Consider the following 16,885-nt stretch of genomic DNA (forward strand, 5'->3'; position numbering starts at 1 on the left):
GGTCCTTCAGGGATTATATGAGAACCGGGTCTCATATTTTGTTGACATGCAGACCAATGAAAGTGTGCAGAATACACTGCAAATATAATTAAAATAATCTTTAAATATGTACAAAATGCTTCAAAAAACACCTTCACGCAGAAATATATTTTGTTTTTCCCTTTTCATGAGTAGGTTCTGAATTCCATTGAATGCCCCCAGAGTGAGTTATGTCCACACGCAAAATATCAAAAGAATCCAAAATCTGTTAGAATGAGGTCACGTGACACTTCACAGTGTAGACGAGTAATATACTGAATTCTTGATTTGTCATATTAAAACATTTATAGATAAAAATATATAAAAATATACTGTATATACTAAACATATAAACAAATGGGTTTTGTCTACTGTACTGTATTTGTTTCACTTCCTCTTTTATACATAGCTATAAAAATAGTCAGAAATCATCAATACGGTCGTTCTGTACACTGTGTGTGTGTGTGTGTGTGTGTGTGTGTGTGTGTGTGTGTGTGTGTGTGTGTGTGTGTGTGTGTGTGTGTGTGTGTATGTGTGTGTGTGTTTGGTGGTTTTATTAGGTTATACACTAGTAGTTACGAAGGTATTATGCAATAAATGTGGGTTATGAGGACATCTCTAGTGTTCTTGTAATTCAAACATACATAATATATTATTTTTTTTAAATGTAAATATCCCAAATGTTTCTGTGAGGGTTAGGTTTAGGGGATAGAATATATATAATAAAAATCATTATGTCTATGGAGAGTCCTCATAATGATAGGAGCAACAATGTTTGTGACTGTGTTTTTACAGGTTTAATATATGTACATCTCTGATGTCTGTTTTAGACCTTTTCCTCTGGAAAGCAACATGTACTAAACATCTTAAATATCAGATTTACAACATTCTAGATCATAAATGTCTCAAAGACATCTGCTGAATGTCTTACTGACATTCAAGACAATATTTGTCATTTTATAGACATATTGCAGATGAGCAAACAATGTAAAATAGATCTCGATAAGATGTAAACACACATCAAATAGATGTCTGGTTGATGTTCGTGTACTATCAGAGATAGTTTGTACAATATAAAAATCATTATGTCTATGGAGAGTCTTCATTATGATAGGAGTACCAACATAAATGTGTGTGTGTGTGTGTGTGTGTGTGTGTGACAAACACATTGTCACCTAATATAAAGAAATATGGCTGGACTGGAATAATTGCATTTTCCTGATGTGTTGACTGCATATAGGTGAGCTGTTGTCCGTTATCGTGATGTTTTGTGACAATTTTGCTGTTTGAGTTATTTGTGACTGACAACAGAATGACCGCCTAATGTAAACAGACATGGCTGCGAGGATCAGTGATCCCAATTTTGTGTTGACTGTTTGTATACGAGTTGTAAACTGGAGTGGTGGTGGTCTAGTGGTCTTTTGGTCTAAAGCACATAACTGGTAATCTGGTAATCAGAAGGTCTCTGGTTCAATCCCCACAGACACCACCATTGTGTCCTTGAGCAAGGCACTTAACTCCAGGTTGCTCCGGGGGGAATGGTCCCTGCAATAAGGGCTCTGTAAGTCACTTTGGATAAAAGCGTCTGCCAAATGCATAAATGTAAATGTACACTTTTATAGTAGTAATTTTGTGACCATTTGGATGTCTAAGTCATAAAATAATCATACCATGTGCTTAAAAAGACTGTATGAGTATCAGTTTGTGTGAATATGAATTACAGGCACTTGGGCAGTGCAGTTTAGTGTTGGCATGAAAACAGATTTGAATCTGACAGCACTGACTGCTGCAGAAACACAAATGTGTGACGCTACTCTAAGGGTGCCAGTCATAAACCACCACAAATATGCACCAGTAAGTATGAAAGGGTTAAGTGACAGATGCTTAAAGATTGTTCTTTTGAATTGTTTTCCTAAAATGAGTAAAAATAATATTCTATATAAAATGTAATGATTACAAAAATGTCCTCATTCTAATGAAACATTAAAAATATATGTCTTCTGTGTGTATTTGTTAAGGATTTCAATGTTTTAAAAGGAATAAATACAGGTGCTGTTTCAGTGAATTCACTGACCATTCAATAAATTCAAGACCAATTAGGGCCTGGGTTTAAGGGGTTAATATGGGTATAAACAGGGTTTTACAGCTCAACATACTTAAGTTTGTCCAGTGTGCAGTTTGGATCGTTGAGTCTTTCAGAGAGCAGCTTGACTCCTGATTCTCCTGGGTGATTGTAGCTCAGATCCAGCTCTTTCAGGCATGAGAGATTTGATCTCAGAGCTGATGCCACAGAACAACAGCCTTCCTCTGTCACCGTACAGCCAGATAATCTACAAACACACATACATAACAGTCAGATAATCTAAAAACATGCATATAACCAGTCAAATAATCTACAAACGCACATCAACAGTCAGATAACCTACAAACACACAACATATTAACCTGTAGCTCAAGACTGGGTGCCACTGAAGCTAAGCAAGATTGAGCCTGGTCAGTACCTGGATGGGAGACCTCCTGGGGGAAACTAAGTTTGTGATTTGAAGAGATATTAGGGAGGCCAGCAGGGGGTGCTCAACCTGTGGTCTGTGTGGGTCTTAATGCCCCAGTATAGTGAAGGGGACATTATACTGTAAAAAGACACTTTCCTTTGGATGAGATGTTAAAAACAGATCCTCACTCTCTGTGGTTATTAAAAACATCAAAGAGCACTTGTCGTAAAGAGTAGGGGTATAACCCTAGTGTCCTGGCTAAATTCCCCCTATTGGCCCTTCTCAATCATGGCCTCCTAATAATCCCCAGCCACTAATTGGCTCTATAACTCTCTCCTCTCCACCAATAGCTGGTGTGGGGTGAGCATACTGGTGCACTTTATCTGCTGTCGGATCATTCATGTGGATGCGCACACTAGTGGTGGTTGAGGAGAGTACCCTGTTCAATGTGTAAAGTGCTTTGATTATGGTGTCAGAAAAGCGCAATATAAATTAATGTTCATTCAACAGTCAGATAATCTAAAAACACACAGACATCAACAGTAAGAAAATCCACAAACACACACATAAAAAGTCTAAAGATAAGCTACATTTACATTTAATCATTAAGCAGACCCTTTCATCCAAAGTGACTTACAAATGAGGAACATAAACACTTTGTCATATAAAAGTAAACTGCACCTGCAGGCTCACACTGCCAAGTTCTAAGTGTTGCTATAATAGTACAGAAACTAGCACAGAAGAAAGAGACAGACAAGGATTTTTTAAAAATATTTCTTAAATAGTAAGTGCCATTATTTAGGACAGGTTAAGTGCTCACAGAAAATATATGTTTTCAGCTTTTTCTTGAATGCTGAAATGATTTCAGCAGAACGGCAGGTGGTTGAAAGCTCATTCCTCCACCGGAGGACAGAGAAAGCGAATGAATGTGAAGTGCCTAATTGTGATGGGACCACCAGGTGTAAGATGGTGTTGTTCCACTGGTTGTCCTGAAGGCCAAATTCAAAGCTTTCAATTTTATGCATAGCCAGTGGAGTAAGACCAAGAGGGGTATGACATGAGCCCTCTTTGGTTGGTTGAAAAACAGACATGCCACCGCATTCAGGACCATCTGCAGTGGCTTGATAGCACTAGCTGGAAGGCCATCCAACATAACACTGCAGAAGTCCAATCTTGAAATAACCATAGCTTGAACAAGGGACTGTGCAGCATATTCAGACAGGAAAGGTCTGATTTTTCTGATGTAAGAAAGCACAAACCTGCAAGACCAGGCAGTTGATGAGATGCGAGTACTAAAATGTAGCTGTTCATCAATTACTACTCTCAGGTTTCAGCTGTCCTGATAGGTCTCACAGTAGTGGAGCACAGATGAACAGTAACATATGGGTTTGCTAGGATCACAAGTTCCATCAACGAGTTTGGTCTTGGCTAGGTTGAGATGAAGGTGGTGTTCCTTCATTCAGGCAGAGATCTCCAAAAGGCAGGCAGAGATATGTTTCACCCTCCCCAGCCTAGGTTTGGAAAGGTGCAACAAGGAGAGATTTTATAATTCTCCTGCCTTGGCAATTAACACAAATAAGCAACACATTTCAACCCGGACTCCCTTGTTAGGTAGAAACAGGAGAAAAAATATTAAATAGAAAATAAATATTACCCACCTCCATATGGCTTCCATAAAATGATAAACAAAGCAAGTAAATGAAAAATGTAACAATCCAAAACAAAAAATTAGAGTCTATGCAATGGTCATAAAGTGTACTCTGTTTAGTGTTGTGAGCAAAGTATTAAGAATGTACACAATCTGGGGCAGAAGAAAGGAACACCTCTCAGAGACAGCCTACAAACATTCTGCCTCTAATTGTCTCTCTCTTTATGTGTTGGTTCCACCCAGAATTTATCCTCTTGTCAGCCAATCCTAACAGGGAACTGATTGATAGTCATCATATCTGACACCTGGTGGCATTTTAACCTGTCATGAAAGGCAGATGGAAAATAAAACACACAGGCAGACAACATAAAGAGATACGCCCGAGGATGTAAGAGATATGAGTTGAGACAGTTGGATCATCAGGTTGGAACGATATGTAGAGCTGCATATCATCTGCAATAATCAGTCTGATGAGTTCATTACTTGAACAGTTGGAGTCACCAATTCACACACACCAGTATAAGAGTGCGAGTGCACAGTCAAGAGTGTCCAGACGGTGTGCACATATTTACGGCAAGATTATAAAAAAATAAAATAATTCAAAGGCAAATTTTGTGTGTACGTAACATATATATATATATATATATATCAGGCCGCTGATATCAGGCCGTTGGTACCTGTAAAGTACACTGAGACTGAACTCATATGGTGCATCTCAATCAGCTTTAGATCATTAGTCAGCACACTGGTCAGGGAGTCGTTCATTTTTAGGATTGTCCCAATCACAAAATTGTTCCAGTGCACTAAAACAGTCACTCCCCAAAAATCCCAGAATGCACCATAAAAACCAGTGAGCATCCCATATCTCTGTGTTCACATCGTGTCACATCTTCAAGAATTTAGAATATGAATGCAAGTGTAAATTTAGTGAAAGCTTAGTTTTCTGTCTTTGAAAGAATTTGTTTATAACTATCTTTTATCCATAATGTGCAGAAAAGGGAAACAATCATACAAACTTTAATAAAAGTAGCTAAAACACTTTAAATGACTGAATAACCCATTGAAGAGACTGAACGTCTATCTCTCACAGCCTCACTGTAATTCCCATAAAAATCAAAGATGTGAATAAGGTCTATAGAGTAACAATGTATAAATGCAATACTCTCATTGCATCACTTTCATTTCACACCTGCAGAAATCCAGCCACAATGAAACAACATTTCTTCAAACACATTTTTATTCAGTCGTTTGTTCCTCACTGTGCATTAGTTTATGATATTGCTGTGTTTTGTGTTCTTCTTTTGGGTTTGTATTTTTATTATATTTTGTCTTTTCCCTGTTCCTAAGATGGAGTTTGTTTCGAGGAACTGAGGAACATTTGAGTTGATATCAGACTGTCAGATTCTGAGTGATAACCTCATGAGAGACAGACGTTGAGGTGTTTGTAAAGTGCTCTTCACAATCTAGAGGTGAATTGTGAGACTCTATCTGAAACTGTCCTCTGGTACGTCCATCAACTCAAATGTCTTCCCACCAAAATAAAGGCTCCAGGTGAAATGTATATGTCAGAAATATCTCACTTCTTTATACAACAATTCTTATCCACGAAGTCTAATAATAATTCACTCATATATTACAATAATATTCAACCTGACTGTGTTCCAAAACACAAGTGTGTGAAGATGTTGTTTTTGTTCATTGCGTTCATTCACAGAAATATTTTGTAATATGAATAAACATCATTCATCCTTCTTTGTTTACTGAAAAACTGTGTGGAAAACAAGCTTTCATTACTTGTAACACAATTTATTGTTGTATTAAACATTTTGAATCTACTTGGCTACAGCGGCTGTTTGGTTAAAATGATGTTCCCTCTGATTAAAAAAATACTCTTAAAAAGAAAATCTAATAAATATGTTTTTAGGTATGTCTCATATATACATATGTGTGTGAGCGTGTATTTATCACTTTGTGGGGACCAAATGTCCCCATAAGGATAGTAAAACCCGAAATTTTTGACCTTGTGGGGACATTTTGTACATTTTGAGGAAAACAGCTTATAAATCATACTAAATTATGTTTTTTGAAAATGTAAAAATGCAGAATGTTTTCTGTGAGGGTTAGGTTTAGGGGTAGGGTTAGGTTTAGGGGATAGAATATAAAGTTTGTACAGTATAAAAACCATTATGTCTATGGAAAGTCCCCATAAAACATGGAAACACTACGTGTGTGTGTGTGTGTGTGTGTGTGTGTGTGTGTGTGTGTGTGTGTGTGTTTTTTTTTTGTGTGTGAATATCTTGTGAATGATTAGAAGATTCTACACTTTAGGATTGGCTTTTCATTAGTAACTACTGTAATAATCATCGTAACTAACTAGTAATGACTCAAGTGTTCCTACATACTTATAAAGACATTTTCTAAAAGTATACTATTTAAAAGTTTACCAAAAATATCAAACGCTTGAAACTACTTTAGTGTTTGGTTGCACAAATCATGAAAAATTGCTTTAAACATGAGGCATGAAACAAGTAACTTTTATAAACATTTATGCATTTTATAATTATTTATTAAGCATCTGGTACCAATTCCATTTAATGTAACAGCTTCACATAAACATGAAACCATGTGATGCCTGAACTGGAAAAAACTATTTATTGCCTTCTTCACACTTAGAAAAAAAGGTACAGTGAAGGTACAATTTTGTTCCTATAGGTACAAAATATATAACTGTACCTTTAAAGGTCCACAATAGGTCCTTAGAGTACAATTATGTTCCCAAAATGACTTATAAAGTTACAACTTTTTAGGTTTGGATGTGAAAAATCATTTTTGTACCTTTGTTTTTTTTTTACAGTTGAGCTCCAACTAGAATAAATTGTCCGTTTTTTTATTTTTTATAATTAATTTAATGTATGTCAGCTCATGATAACATCAAAACACCATATTAAACATGAAAGAATTATTCATTTTCTAGTATTCATTTTTTGATTTAAAAACTTTTTATCAAATTAATAAATTTTTGACCATTGCATCAAAAACAGACATATTAGAATTAAATTTAAAATAAAGACCACGATGAACGGCAACAAAACATTCAAAACCTATTTATTGCTTATGCAGACGTTACGGTTGTTGTCGCTTTAAGAAAATTGGAAAAAATGTCTACAGCTCAATTAATAAAGGATCTATGCAGTTTGGCATAGAAGTCTCTGAAGAGCAGAAGAATAAATGTGAGGGTGAGTATGTTAATTGTCACATGTTGAGATGCTTTAAAAAATTAAAAAAATCGAGTCTTCGAGGCTTTTCTCGAGGATTCTTCTCAGTCTGACAACGGCCTTTATAATTTTTTTAAATAAAAACTGTGGCAAACACTATATATTTGCAGGGCTAGCCATTGTAATTAGTGGTTATATCAGTTTTTACATTTTGAGTCCAAAAATGTCCTGCCGTTGGGATTGCGACATTATGTTAGGCCGCACGAGACTTCCCCAACGCAACGCTCCACCTCAGATTATACACGGCCATCAAACGCAAAATCAAGTGATTACTAATTAAAGTCAAATGGACATAAAGTGCTACGAATATTTATTGCATTGTTACAAACACACTTGATGATATAAAAAAGAATAAAAATTGATATAAAAATGACTTTTCGATTTTAAATGTCCTCTTCATCATCCAAAATAAATGCAAATACTTATTTTTTTAATTATAGTTAGGTTTTTATTCACATTATCCACTAACAAAAATAACAGTGATGCCAAAGCTGTGTCCTGTTAAATCACTGATGGCCATTTGGACTTCTGTTTAGAATTATGCCACTGCAATTATTAAATTCAGCTGTTTGTTACTTCTGTGTTCATGTATGTTTCATGTTTTATTATTTTAATCTTTATTTTATTGCAGAATTGATTTGTTAGCTCTGTAAAGTGTTCCCCACAATTTTTGTGTGTGTACTTTACCTTACAGGCAGTGGTGCAGTGTTTCAGCCTCAAACACTGGTTTAGTGCATGGCTCTAATTGATGGGTAATTCAATTGTACATTTCATTATCTCTTTTATATTATAGACAATGATGTGGATGAGAGACTGTTGCAATTGGTCTGACGGAGTCATTCCTGTTTGAGGGATCGTTTAAGAAGCAGCAAAATTCCACAGATTTGTCCAACAAATGAAGGAAACGGAGACGTTAACGCTTGAACCTGTGCCTGCAGAATGCCTTTTGCAGTCTTCGGCTGGAGCAAGGTTGTTGCTATTTAATGTTTCATTTGTTTCAGGGAACTATTCTTAAAGTTAATCTTAAAGAAGCTGGGGTTTTCCTTTGCTTCCCCATATTCATTTACTGTAATTATACTTGTGCTTAATTCATTTCTTGCATCTATAACATTAAGTATTAGAGATGTTTTGAAATTTCTGCCTTTTCCTTTGCCAACAATATAAACAGAAAACACTACTTAAACAGATCAGATAACAGACTATTTGACATGGTGATAAAGCAGGGTGCACAGTTTCAGCCCAGTGTGGCCAGAGTTTTTAGTACATAACTATTATTTATGTTTACTGTGCAACCATTTATTAAGGGTCAGTTCACCCACAAATACAATTCTGTCAATACTCGTCCCCATGTCATTCCAAAATCTCCATCTCCAGAACAAAAATTAAGATATTTTTAATGAAATCTAAAAGCTTTCTGTCCCTCCATTGACAGCTTACACAACTAGCATTATCAAGAAAGATGGTAAAGACATGATTAAAGTAATCCATGTGTCTCTACTGGTTTAAGCTCAATTTATGAACATAATCTACTACATTTACAAAATATGAATCTCCAGTGTGCGTTCATGAGAGCACCACAATGCATACATGTTGTATTGATGCAAGAGCAGACGTTGTGTAAACACGTGTTCAAGATTCATATTTTGTAAATAAAGTGGTAAACTATGTTGTAAATTACAACACACACTAAGCACTCGTGTGGCTTCATAAATTGAGGTTAAACCACTGATTTGGATTTCCTGCCTGACATATTGTAAATACCACAAGCACCCGCCATGAACAATCTGTCCCTTACGGACTGTGTGACTTCGCCACAAGTTTTTTTTTTTTTCTCGGTGACTAACCGACTAATACAATTTTTAGTCGACTAACGATTAGTTGAATATTATAAGGCAGCCCTAGTCTTTACTAACTTTCTGGGCCTTGAAAGTGGTAGCTATCAATGGAGGGATCAGAAAGCTGTCAGACTTCATTAAAAATATCTTAATTTGTGGTCTGAAGATGAACACAAAGTATTACAGGTTTGGAACAACATGAGGGTAAGTAAATAATGACAGAATGTAATTTTTTGGCACATATTGCAAGTAAGACTTGCTTGGAAAAATTCTGAAGTTAGTGTTGATTGTATTCATTTGTCAAAATTGCAAAGGACTTGAATTGAAACCGTTAAACTGATGCCATCGTTACTGTGTAATGTAATGTAATTTCTGATATGCGCTGTCGATCACAGCAGACTGGGCCATCTGACCCATTAGAGCAGAGTAGGCTCTCAGAAAAGAGGGGTTTAGAGAGACCGGATCATTTATGAGAAGAGAGATAATACTGCAATGAAAATTACAGTGTTTTTTGAACTTGGATGCATGTAAACCTAACCTCCAAAACCAATTTAGCAATCTATAAAATAGCATAATAGGGGAACTTTAAAATTATTATTATTATTATGGTTCTTCTTCTTCTGAGACTTTAATTTTCTAAGAGAAACTCCTCCTAGAGCCTTCAACCTACAACCACCAAACACAGCAAAGATCTTTAGGCTGTAATTCCCTGTAGCAGACTTCCGACTTCCATTCATTTATAAAATATACATTCCATTAGTATTAATCACTAATGGTTTATTCTCTGTTCTTTGTCAGTCTTTCTTCCAGAGCAAGCCATCAAGAGGTACAACAAGGTCTTGGACTATTTGAAAGGTGGGACAACAAAAACCCAGGCATACTTCAAATGTGGCGTGGATAGAAAGACCATTGCTGATACTGCTGCAATTGCGGAGCTCGAAGCTTGTGACAGAGGCCTACAAACATTTGCGAGGCACATTCCAAAGAGCATAGAAACTGTCTGATTTTGCAGAGCGGTGCAGAGAATTATGCAGACAGGAGCCAGTGCAAAGCACCATTGAAAACAAAAAGAACGTCGGCTTGCTTATAGACTTTTGTGAGAGACAAAAATAATCTGTTTATGCATGTGTACGTGTGTTCTTTGTATAATAAATACCATTCCATGCATGTTCTAGCCCAGTGGCTACACACAGTCACTTTAACTGTTTCATGTTGCATGACTACTGTTTAAAGTCAGTCATCATATATATGGCCCAGTGCCTATACACACTGCCACTTTAGCTGTTGCTTGTTCCATGAGTCTTGTTAAAATCAGCAATTTTTCCAGTCATGATGAATAAATATCATGTGCAAGCAAACACTGAAGTCATTTTAAGCTTTTGAGGTTTTTGGTGAAGTTTTAGATGGTAATTCCCATAGAAGTATGCAGTAACACTTGAGTCATCACTAGTTAGTTACCATGATTATTACAGTAGTTACTAATGAAAAGCTAATCCTAATGTGTAGAATCTTCTATTCACTCACAATATATTCACACACACACACACATATGTATATATGAGCTAGGAGACATACATAAAAACATATTTTTTGAGAGGTAGGTTAAATAATGAAATAACTGTATATGGTATTTGGATGGCTGATGACTCAATATGTTCCAGTAGTCACCATGACTCTAGTGATTCAATGCCAGTCCAGAGGAATGCCAGAAAATTGGCCACAGGACAAGTAAGGTCCCGATAACTGCATTTAAAAATCCATTTCTTTAAAATTATTCAGTTGATAAATAGTTCTAGGAGACCGCATAAGCTAATTATTGACAGCTTTCCCAAATCATAAGTCTGCTATGCTATTACATATTGATAATGTAAACAATGTTGTGTATTCGTTTACAGTAGCAGTTAAAATGTTAATGTGGTGCTAGTCATTTGTCCTGCATTAGTTATTGATTAGTTTTGCATGAATTATGAAACTTTTTCAGTAGTTCTCTGGGAAGCTTTCAAAAAATAGTAGTTATTCATTAGTTAATAGTGAACTACCACATTCATCTGTGTGCTATTACTTACTAATTCATTAATCAGAGCTTCTTGTTAGTTAATAGTAGTTACTAGATTGTTAATATTGTGTTACACATTTGTTTCTGTGTAGTTATTCATTAACGAAGGAACCTTATTCTAAAGTGTTACCAAGTTTTCTAAAGAGCTGGACATAAATTAATGTTGTGATAATTTTGAACTGTGATGTCACAATCAGAATAACTTGATTCACTTGAGAGGAAACAGACTCAGCAGAGGGAGCCCATCCACAAGTACACAGTAGTTGGCGATCGTTACATCGCCAAGGCTGATAAATCCGATGATATTCTGACATAGGCGTTGGCAGATAAATTTCCCCATTTGGCGATGAAAATCACCTGGCTGCAAGTGAAGCATATGAGACATGTACACGACTAGTCATGGTTTGTTTTGTTGTTACATGCCATCGTGTGATATGTCGGCCTTGTATCGGTCTATTGGCCACCCTGCTCTCTGGATATCGATATCGGCCATTAAAAACCCTATATCGGTCAACCAATGGTACACAGTAACCACAGCTATGTACCACAATATATTCATATCGTATATTCCAATGTATTAATGAATCTGCAAACACAAACCTCAGTATTTCCAGTGTACAGTGAGGATTCTTCAGTGCATCAGAGAGCAGCTTCACTCCTGAATCCTGCAGGTCATTGTTACTCAGGTCAAGCTCTCTCAGTGATTTTGATGATTGTAGAACTGAAGACAAACTTTCAAAGCACTGACCAGTGAATCTACAAGCTGCAAATCTAAAACAAATAAAGAAAGAATGATAAAAAGCAGTTTTATAAAACAAATGGTAATAACAGAGTGAATGCTCTACAGTTTGATATGAAGGGTTGTGACAGTCACTGAGCCATTTATTGTTTCATTGTCACAGCTATGAACCACAATATATTCATATTGTATATTCCAATGTACTAATAAATCTGCAAAGACAAACCTCAGTATTTCCAGTGTACAGTGAGGACTTTTCAGTGCATCAGACAGCAGTTTCACTCCTGAATCTTGCAGGTCATTATTACTTAGGTCCAGCTCTCTCAGACTTGAGGAGTTTGAGCTGAGAACTGAGGCCAGTGCTGAACAACTTCGCTCTGTCAGATCGCAGCCCATCAAACTGAGAGAAATGACAAGATAACAGTGTGTTAATCTATATGTTTTAGTGAAGGCTTCTCAGCACAGCTGTTGGTACAAAGAAAAAAATATATGGCCACTGTGTTTGATTGCTCATAGTCGTTTGCTAATTTTTTGAAGCTCTTCTACTGTCAAGACCCAGTCTGGACTGCCCAACTTGTTTTGTTCTGGAGATCTGTCTGTTTTGGTTTACCATTTGTTTTGAGCACATGTCTTTGTTTGTGTCAGCCATGTGCTCTACTTACTCTGCCTCCTCATTCCACCTTGCCACACCTCCTCATCTGATCCTTGTTGTGTTGATTGTCATCACTTGTTCCTCTTGTGCTCTCCCTCTACATACTGTGCCTTCTACCTTCTTGTGTCTGTTAGATCATTTTGTGAGTTTGGTTAGTCAGTTTCTCCAGTTGGTGTTTTGTTTATTTTCTTAGTTTCAAATTGTTTCTATTAATTTTACTGTGAGAGTTTTTGGATTGTATTTTTTATTTTATTTTTTTTTTCATAAAAGCTTTTTATTTAGCATCCTTGGGTCCAAATTCCTGCAAAATGTCCTGATGTCTAAGAATTTTTGTCTCGAAAACATATTTGAACTTCCCCAAAACAACAATTCTGAAACCAAATTTCGATGTGAAATTGGCTTACCCTCTGCGGTCTCGAAGTTTCTTGCTTCCCACAATTTCGCAAAATCATGTACTACCCCCAAATGCATGTTTAGAGTCGGTGTAAATGTTGATAATTTTGCCCTTTGCCAATTGACATGCTCTGATTAGTGCAAACAGTTCCGCCGCCTGTGCTGATTTGTACGGTAGTGAGTATGCCTCAGTTATGGTATTTGGCAGTTGGTTTACTGAATAGCCGCACCAATATACCGAATCATTTGGTTTTGAGCATGATCCGTCTATGTACCAACAATCCCCCTCCTCCAGAGCGGACGTAGAAACGTCCGGTCTGCAAGAGGTTTGATCTGCAATTTGTGTCATGCAATCATGTTCATCGTCAAATGCCCCCTTGGTTAGCAATTTGTGTAAACAAAGCATAGGGCCATGCATTATTGATGAAGATATAATAGTTAAATTAGCTGTAGTAAGAAGGGTAGCCTCATACCCGCTCCTACGTTGCACCGTCATATGTTGGGTTGTGAGGTTTTGCAAAATAACTCTTACCTGGTGTGGGGTGTGGATGGTAAGAGGGTGTGACAACACTATGCGCTCAGCGTCCTGAACCATCAAAGCTGTGGCAGCCACTGCACGCAGACCCGCAGGCAGGCCTTTCGCAACTGTATCGAGTGTTTTGGACAGGTAGGCAACAGGCCTATATGGACCCCCATGGGCCTGTGCGAGGATCGCAGCCGCGGTGCCCCCACTTTCGTGCACGTACAAATGGAAACGCTTGGTGTAGTCTGGTAGACCCAGGGCTGGTGCCTGAGCTAGTGCTTTCTTCAGAGTCTGAAATGCGCTGTTCAATTCACTGGTCCATACAATGTGTTCTGGAGCTGAGTCAGTAGTTGTGGACCTGAGAGGGCGATCATATAAAGAACAGCTCGGCACCCATGACCTGCAGTAGTTCACTAGACCCAGGAAGCTTTGCATCTGTGTCTTGGTCTTTGGATGTTGGAAAGTCAATACTAGTTTCACCCTGTCAAGAGAAAGTGAAACTGTGCCTGCAGTCAACACGTGACCTAAATAGTTCACTTTGGGCTTTACCCATTGCAGTTTGTCTTTAGAGGCTTTGAAGCCGGCGTTTGCCAGTACATTGCAGACAATGGTTGATGCGCTTTCACAGTGTTCATAGGAATCCCCAGTCACCAATATGTCGTCAGCGTACTGGAGAAGGCAGGTCCCCGGTGGCAGCTTTGTGTCCTTTAACATTGCGTGCACTACAGCGGAGAACGCATTTTAAATTCAGCGACCATTTTTGCTATTGCGTCGTAAAATATGTTGATAGTCAGCACCAGTAAACTGTTGATATTCTGTCATGCCCTGCAGCACGGTTACGAGCGCAGGGTCTTCTAATGGTCTAGGGAGAGCTTTAACAACAGTTTGGACCTCTGCCAGGGTTAGCGTAGGGATTTTGATTTCATCACCAGCAAGAACGAATGGGCATGCAGTGTTATTATCCATGTTTTCTATTTTTTCAGTAATTGGTTCTTTTGGCGTGCGATTATTGTATGGCGGTGGAGCAGTGGCTATCGGTTGTTTGTTTACCCTGTCATATTTTGATGGGTCCCTCATCCCACAAAGGTTTCATTTTCTTCCATATCTCATATGACTCCTTCATATATTTATAATCCCACTGTGGGTCTCCCCAACCTCTTTTAATCATACTCTTTGCCTCCCTAATGAAGTTGTCTGAAAAAAGACCCATCCCTAGGATATGGGTCAAGTTGGGTTTCCCCTTCTGACCATCCGGCCAGATTACTAATATATGGTTCAATATTATACCCCTGATTATTTCTAAACATGAAAGCCTTTGGTGATTCCCCCGGCAGGGGAAGATATAATTTGTCCCCCATGCTTGTTCTGAAATTTTTATATATTATCAACAAATCTTTAAACACTTCCAAATACTGTAGAAATTTTGTTTATATGTTATCAACAAGTTTAAAAGCACTTTTAAACACACTACAGGATCACTTCACAACACTAATATTTCTGAACGTTTTTTGTACGTTTTACCAATGGAACTCATTTTCAAAGTTTCACCAGACAGCTTTCATTCCCAACATTCATTCAAAACATAAAAGACAGTTTTTCTTTATTAGACAACAGTCACTTTCATCATATCCCTTGTAGGGATTATATTCACACTTGTCCCCTTATTTACAGGGCTCGTAGAACATACATTCTGTGTTCCTCTTTTTTTATAAGGACTCATCACACATTACACATTCTCATTTGCACTCACGCTTCAGTCATAATCCTCACGCTTACAGATACAGATACTCTCACAAGCACACCAAAAAGTCAAACTATAACAAACACATGTAACAAACAACATATCATTCTCCAAACACTCAGTTCTAACGCCTGCTGGACTGGGCACCTTCTTCTAACAAATGACCCCTTTTTTTTTTTTTTTTACTTTATCCGTCCTCTTCCCACTTTAGTGAGGCTGTTCAACTGCTACAGTCAATCTGAGGTATTTTACCTCCTTTCTGTGTATTTCACAGAGCAAATGCTCCCTTTTCCAGGGGCCCACTGATGCAGAGAAACCCTTTATAATTAAAATTTTTCAATGTGCATTTGTTCAGATTGGAGTGATCAGCTCCCTTTCTGCAGCTTTGGCAGAGCAATAACCTTCCCTTTCTTTTTAGGGAATCCAACAAATGCACGCAATATACAGTTCAAAGATACCTCAACAAACAGGTCTACATAAGTTTGTCAAAAAATTTACCTTACCTGTTTGTGAGGTATCCCGGACGAGCCCCCAAACTGTAGGAATATTTTGATCTGGTCACGATCTCCAATTCCCCCGGTCCCGTCTACCTATGTTCGTGCCCAGTGAAGCGCAGTCATGAGTCCGAGTCTCTGTAGACTTCGCGAAGGAAATAGAAAGAATGACACACACACTCGGTCTGTACTCAATCTATTTCATATTTATTAGAGCAAACATGTCATTTATATGTTCATGAGACAATAAGCAGCCAATGGGAGAGCGGTAACAAGGGGAAAATGGGTGTACAGAAAAGAGGCCATGTACAGATGTTCCAGCCATGATGCCTCACGGTTGACATCGGTGGACGGGTGTGACCTTAATCAGATCACAGAAATAAGTATGCAGAACATGATAAAGGGAAAGAGATAACTGTCAGCAGTTGCTAAATATATTGACTCACTATCGTGTGTACTGCAGCCCGCATCTGGGGTCAACAGATCATACATGGGAGGCCCAAAAGACACGTACACAGAGCAGAACAATATGTACAACACTACATTTCTCACAGACAGAAAATTCTCCAAAAGCCTGTCACAATCTCATATTTTATATCTGATTTAATTTTATTAAATATAATTAATTATTAATGCGTGAAAAAAGAGCAAGAACATAAAAATACCTAATCAATTAATTTATTGCTATTTTCTATCATATTATGTCCCAAATATGACATTTTCAAGTTTTTGTCTTCAACATACTGCTTTTATTGACAATTTTCCATCATGTATCTTTCATGAAAACATTTAAAAGTTTGAAACATTTGCCATGAGGTCAGTGAGTTTCTCACAAAGCTGCCATGTTACTTTAAAATAAGAAAAAATATTATTTATTATAAAATAATGTTTTCTGTAGTGAAAAACTAAAAACATTTCAGCATTAACAACAGATTAATTATGATAGTAAAAACAGAGAAACCACAAAAAGTGTAAGGTTCAGAAAAACATGAGGGTGTGTGTATGATGACAGCATTTTA

General features: G+C 37.3%; 3 protein-coding genes across 8 annotated transcripts in view; 2 read left to right on the plus strand and 1 right to left on the minus strand.

The window, feature by feature from the left end:
- LOC127650623 (NACHT, LRR and PYD domains-containing protein 3-like) overlaps positions 1 to 16,885 on the minus strand; it is a 615,184-nt gene that overhangs the window by 255,704 nt on the left and 342,595 nt on the right. The window contains exon 16 of one of the 6 annotated variants that reach the window (XM_052136148.1): positions 16,066 to 16,885. This exon is cut by the window's right edge and continues 1,032 nt beyond it. The exons of the other annotated variants lie outside the window; for them this stretch is intronic. The gene's annotated coding sequence lies outside the window, so the exon portion shown is untranslated. Of the gene's footprint in view, positions 1 to 16,065 lie in introns of those variants that run through there. 6 annotated transcript variants of the gene reach the window in all.
- LOC127650622 (NACHT, LRR and PYD domains-containing protein 3-like) overlaps positions 1 to 16,885 on the plus strand; it is a 527,629-nt gene that overhangs the window by 87,613 nt on the left and 423,131 nt on the right. The window lies entirely within an intron of this gene.
- Positions 1 to 16,885, plus strand: part of LOC127650628 (NACHT, LRR and PYD domains-containing protein 3-like) — an 857,046-nt gene that overhangs the window by 81,247 nt on the left and 758,914 nt on the right. The window lies entirely within an intron of this gene.

The sequence above is a fragment of the Xyrauchen texanus genome, chromosome 10, assembly GCF_025860055.1.
Source record: "Xyrauchen texanus isolate HMW12.3.18 chromosome 10, RBS_HiC_50CHRs, whole genome shotgun sequence".
NCBI classification, from domain to species: domain Eukaryota; kingdom Metazoa; phylum Chordata; class Actinopteri; order Cypriniformes; family Catostomidae; genus Xyrauchen; species Xyrauchen texanus.